Source organism: Arachis hypogaea, chromosome 15 (assembly GCF_003086295.3).
Source record: "Arachis hypogaea cultivar Tifrunner chromosome 15, arahy.Tifrunner.gnm2.J5K5, whole genome shotgun sequence".
In the NCBI taxonomy this organism is placed as follows: Eukaryota; Viridiplantae; Streptophyta; class Magnoliopsida; order Fabales; family Fabaceae; genus Arachis; species Arachis hypogaea.
In genome coordinates, this window is record NC_092050.1 from 43,817,222 (window position 1) to 43,823,599 (window position 6,378).

General features: G+C 36.5%; 1 non-coding gene across 1 annotated transcript; it reads left to right on the forward strand.

Moving 5' to 3' along the window:
• Nucleotides 1–3,618: 3,618 nt before the first annotated feature.
• Nucleotides 3,619–3,726, forward strand: LOC112753469 (small nucleolar RNA R71). Its single transcript, XR_003177856.1, has one exon. It is a non-coding gene; the product is annotated as a small nucleolar RNA R71 (small nucleolar RNA).
• Nucleotides 3,727–6,378: the final 2,652 nt, after the last annotated feature.

A 6,378-nucleotide genomic window follows, 5' to 3' on the forward strand; every position in this document is an offset into this window, starting at 1 on the left:
TCTATAGGAACTCAGAGTTCAGATAGTGTTAGTGATTCTCCTAGTTCAGTATGTTGATTCTTGAACACAGCTACTTTATGAGTCTTGGCCGTGGCCCTAAGCACTTTGTTTTCCAGTATTACCACCGGATACATAAATGCCACAGACACATAACTGGGTGAACCTTTTCAGATTGTGACTCAGCTTTGCTAAAGTCCCCAATTAGAGGTGTCCAGGGTTCTTAAGCACACTCTTCTTTTGCTTTGGACCTTGACTTTAACCGCTCAGTCTCAAGTTTTCACTTGACACCTTAACGCCACAAGCACGTGGTTAAGGACAACTTGGTTTAGCCGCTTAGGCCAGGATTTTATTCCTTTAGGCCCTCCTATCCACTGATGCTCAAAGCCTTGGGATCCTTTTTATTTATCCTTGCCTTTTGGTTTTAAGGGTTATTGGCTTTTTGCTCTTGCCTTTTGGTTTTAAGAGCTTTTGGCTTTTTCTGCTTGCTTTTTCTTTTTCTTTCTATTTTTTTCGCCATTTTTTTTATTTTTTTTTCTGCAAGCTTTTGCATTCACTGCTTTTTCTTGCTTCAAGAATCATTTTTATGATTTTTCAGATTATCAAATAACATGTCTCCTTGTCATCATTCTTTCAAGAGCCAACATATTTAACATTCATGAACAACAACTTCAAAAGACATATGCACAGTTCAGGCATTCATTCAGAAAACAAGAAGCATTGTCACCACATTAATATAATTAGACTAAGTTCAAGGATAAATTCGAAACTCATGTACTTCTTGTTCTTTTGAATTAAAACAGTTTTCATTTAAGAGAGGTGATGGATTCATAGGACATTCATAACTTTAAGAAAAAGTTACTAAATACTAATGATCATGTAATAAGACACAAACATGGATAAGCACTTAACATAAAGAAAATGAAAAACAGTGAATGTAAGAACAAGGAATGAGTCCACCTTAGTGATGGTGGCATTTTCTCCTTGGGGAACCAATGATGTCCTTGAACTCTTTTATGTCTCTTCCTTGTCTTTGTTGCTCCTCCCTCATTGCTCTTTGATCTTCTCTAATTTCATGAAGGATGATGGAGTGCTCTTGATGTTCCACCCTTAGTTGCTCTCAATAATTGTGTGGAGGAAAATGTATCCCCTGAGGTATCTCAGGGATCTCTTGATTTGCAGTCAAATGTTCTACCACTGAGCTATAGACCCTTGAGATGAATCTCTCCATCTCCTATGACTTGGAGGTGGAGGCTTTTGTCTTCCCTTTCCTCTTCTCTCTTTTTTTTTGAGGTTTCTCTGGCCTTAGTTGCCATCAATGGTTATGGAAAAGCAAAATAAGCAATGCTTTTACCACACCAAACTTAGAATGTTGCTCGCCCTCGAGCAGGAGAAGAAAGAATAGATGAAGAAGAAGATGTGGAAAAAAACTAGGATTATGAGGAGGGAAGGTGGGGATCCTGTGGGATCCACGGATCCTGAGATGATCCTGTGTGATTCACAGATCTTGAGGTGTCAAGGATTTACATCCCTGCACCAATTAGGCATGTAAAATGCCTTTGCATGCAATTCTGGCGTTTAAACGCCGAACTAATGCTTGTTTTGGGCGTTCAACGCCCAGATGCAGTATATTTCTGGCGTTGAACGCCAGCTTCATGCTTGTTTCTGGCGTTCAGCGCAAGCTCCATGCTCTGTTCTAGCGTTGAACGCCAGCCAGATGCTCCTTACTGGCGTTTGAACGCCAGTGAACTCCTCCTCCAGGGTGTGCTATTTTTAATGCTGTTTTTGATTTTTCTTCAATTTTTTCAGTTGTTTTTGTGACTCCACATGATCATGAACCTATGAAGACATATAACTAATAAAAAATATAATTAAATAAAAATTGGGTTGCCTCCCAACAAGCGCTTCTTTAATGTCAATAGCTTGACAGTGGGCTCTCATGGAGCCTCACAGATGTTCAGAGCATTGTTGAGACTCCCCAACACCAAACTTAGAGTTTGGATATGGGAGTTCAACACCAAACTTAGAGTTTGGTTGTGGCCTTCCAACACCAAACTTAGAGTTTGACTGTGGGGCTCTGGTTGACTCTGTTTTGAGAGAAGCTTACTGTGCCTCTTTTCCATGTTTACAGAAGGATGTCCTTGAGTTTTAAACTCAAGGGAGTCCTCATTCAATTGAAGGACTAGTTCACCTCTGTTAACATCAATCACAGCTCTTGCTGTGGCTAGGAAGGGTCTTCCAAGGATGATGGATTCATCCTCATCCTTCCCAGTATCTAGGATTATGAAATCAGCAGGGATGTAAAGGCCTTCAACCTTTACTAATATGTCCTCTATTTGTCCATAAGCCTGTTTTCTGGAATTATCTGCCATCTCTAATGAGATTCTAGCAGCTTGCATCTCAAAGATTCCCAGTTTCTCCATTACAGAGAGTGGCATGAGGTTTATATAGAGCCTTCTCAAAGGTCATGGTGCCTATGGTACAAGGTATTAGGAACTTTCCAGGATCCTGTTTCTTCTGAGGCAATCTCAGTTGATCCAATACATTTAGTTCATTGGTGAACAGGGGAGGTTCATCTTCCCAAGTCTCATTACCAAATAAATTGGCATTCAGCTTCATGATTGCACCAAGGAACTTGGCAACTTGCTCTTCAGTAACATCTTCATTCTCTTCAGAAGAAGAGTACTCTTCAGAGCTCATGAATGGCATAAGGAGGTTCAATGGAATCTCTATGGTCTCTAGATGAGTCTCAGATTCCTTTGGTTCCTCAGAGGGGAACTCCTTATTGATCACTGGACGCCCCAGGAGGTCTTCCTCACTAGGATTCACGTCCTCAACCTCCCTTACAGGTTCGGCCATGGTAATTAATTCAATGGCCTTGCACTCTCCTTTTGGATTCTCTTCTGTATTGCTTGGGAGAGTACTAGGAGGGGTTTCAGTGATTCTTTTACTTAGCTGGCCCACTTGTGCTTCCAAATTTCTAATGGAGAACCTTGTTTCATTCATGAAACTCACAGTGACCTTAGATAGATCAGAGACTAAATTTGCTAAATTAGAGGTATTTTGTTCAGAGTTCTCTGTCTGTTGCCGAGTGGATGATGGAAAAGGCTTGCTGTTGCTAAACCTATTTCTTCCACCATTATTAAAGCCTTGTTGAGGCTTTTGATGATCCTTCCATGAGAGATTTGGATGATTTCTCCATGAGGGATTATAGGTGTTTCCATATGGTTCACCCATATAATTCACCTCTGCTATTGCAGGGTTTTCAGGATCACAAGCTTCTTCTTCAGAAGATGCCTCTTGAGTACTATTGGATGCAGCTTGCATTCCATTCAGACTCTGAGAAATCATATTGACTTGTTGAGTCAATATTTTATTCTGAGCCAATATGGCATTCAGAGTATCAATTTCAAGAACTCCCTTCTTCTGAGGCGTCCCATTACTCACAGGATTCCTCTCAGAAGTGCACATAAACTGGTTATTAGCAACCATGTCAATGAGTTCTTGAGCTTCTGCAGGCATTTTCTTTAGGTGAAAGGATCCACCTGCAGAAGTATCTAATGACATCTTAGCTAATTCAGACAGACCATTATAGAATATATCCAGGATGGTCCATTCTGAAAGCATGTCAGAAGGACACTTTTTGGTCAGTTCCTTGTATCTCTCCCAAGCTTCATAGAGGGATTCACCTTCCTTCTGTCTGAAGGTTTGAACATCCACTCTAAGCTTACTAAGCTTTTGAGGAGGAAAGAACTTGGCTAAGAAAGCCTTGACCAGCTTTTCCCAAGAGTTCAGGCTATCCTTAGGTTGAGAGTCCAACCATATTCTAGCTCTGTCTCTTATAGAAAATGGGAAAAGCATGAGCCTGTAGACTTCAGGGTCTACTCCATTAGTCTTAACAGTGTCACATATCTGCAAGAATTCAGTTAAGAACTGAAAAGGATCTTCAGATGGAAGTCCATGAAACTTGCAATTCTGCTGCATCAGAGAAACTAATTGAGGTTTAAGCTCAAAATTATTTGCTCCAATGGTAGGAATTGAGATGCTTCATCCATGTAAATTAGAATTAGGTGCAGTGAAGTCACCAAGCATCCTCCTTGCATTATTATTATTTTTGGCTGCCATCTCCTCTTCCTGTTCGAAAATTTCTGTAAGGTTATCTCTGGATTGTTGTATTTTAGCTTCTCTTAGTTTCCTCTTAAGAGTCCTTTCATGTTCAGGATCTGCTTCAACAAGAATGTTCTTGTCCTTGCTCTTGCTCATATGAAAAAGAGGGAACAGAAAAATAATAATAATAGGGATCCTTTTTACCCAGGTATAGAGGTTCCCCTGTGTGAGTAGAAGAAGAAAAGAATGTAATGTAAAGAAGAGAAGAGGAAAAACTCGAACACAGAGAGGGAGGTAGTGTTCGAATTTTTGGATGGGAGAGAAGTGTTAGTAGATGAATAAATAAATAGAAGGAGATGAGAGAGAAGGATTTTCAAAAATTATTTTTTGAAAAATGGTTAGTGATTTTTGAAAATTAGGAAGGAAATCAAGTTAAAATTAAAAATTGAAACAATTAGTTAATTAAAAAGAATTTTTGAAAAAGAGGGAGATATTTTCGAAAATTAGAGAGAGTTAGTTAGGTAGTTTTGAAAAAGATAAGAAACAAACAAAAAGTTAGTTAGTTAGTTGAAACAAATTTTGAGAATCAATTTTGAAAAGATAAGAAGATAAGAAGTTAGAAAAGATATTTTAAAATCAAATTTTTGAAAAAGATATGTTTTAAAAAGATATGATAGAAAAGATATGATTTTGAAAAAGATAAGATAAAAAGATATTTTTGAAAAGATATGATTGAAATTAGTTTTGAAAAAGATTTGATTTTTAAAATCACACTTAATGACTTGATTCACAAGAAATCACAAAATATGATTCTAGAACTTAAAGTTTGAATCTTTCTTAATAAGTAAGTAACAAACTTGAAATTTTTGAATCAAAACATTAATTGTTGAAGATATTTTCGAAAATATGATATAAATTTAAGAAAAAGATTTTTGAAAAATATATTTTTTTAAAATTTTCGAAAATAAATAAGAAAAATGAAAAAGATTTGATTTTTGAAAAAGATAAGATTTTGAAATTGAAAATTTGATTTGACTCATAAGAAACAACTAAGTTTTAAAAAGTTTTGAAAAAGTCAACTCAAATTTTTTCGAAATTTATGAGTGAAAAAGGAAAAGATATTTTTTTGATTTTTGAATTTTTAATGATGAAAGAGAAAAAACATGAAAATGATGCAATGCATGAAAATTTTGGATCAAAACAATGAATGCATGCAAGAATGCTATGAATGTCAAGATGAATACCAAGAACACTTTGAAGATCATGATGAACATCAAGAATATATTTTTGAAAAATTTTTAATGCAAAGAAAATATGCAAGACACCAAACTTAGAAATCTTTCATGTTCAGACACTATGAATGCAAAAATGCACCTGAAAAACAAGAAAAGACACAAAACAAGAAAACATCAAGATCAAACAAGAAGACTGGCCAGGAACAACTTGAAGATCATGAAGAACACTATGAATGCATGAATTTTTGAAAAATGCATAAAATTTTTAGAAAAAATGCAATTGACACCAAACTTAAAATTGACTCAAGAATCAAACAAGAAACACAAAATAATTTTTTTATTTTTATGATTTTATGATTTTTTTTGGATTTTTCGAAAATTAATGTGAAAAAGAAAAGTAAGGATTCCAAAATTTTTAATGTGAATTCCAAGAATCTTGCATTCTTAGTCTAAAGTTCCAATCTGAGGGTTAGACATGACTTAATAGCCAGTCAAGCTTTAGCATGTAAATCAGGTGGATCTGGAACAGCAGCAGGTGGATTAGCAACAACTAGCTTGCTCTTGATAATATTGGGTTGGGAGCCCCAGTCCAAATGAATTTAGACATGGCTTTACAGCCAGTCAGGCTTCAACATTCTTCATGAAACACTAGAATTCATTCTTAAAAATTTTAGAATGATTTTCGAAAACAAATGAGAAATTTTTGAAAGATTTTTTTTTTGAAAAATTTTTGAAAATAAAACAAAAAGAAAATTATCTAATCTGAGCAACAAGATAAATCGTCAGTTGTCCAAACTCGAACAATCCCCGGCAACGGCGCCAAAAACTTGGTATGCGCAAAATTGTTACTCAGATTAGGTTGTAAAATTTGTTGTTCGTTCTCTCCCTGGCAATGGCGCCAAAACTGGTGCGCAATACCATGGTCTAAGCATAACTTCACAACTTCGCACAACTAACCAGCAAGTGCACTGGGTCGTCCAAGTAATAAAACCTTACGTGAGTAAGGGTCGATCCCACGGAGATTGTCGGCTTGAAGCAA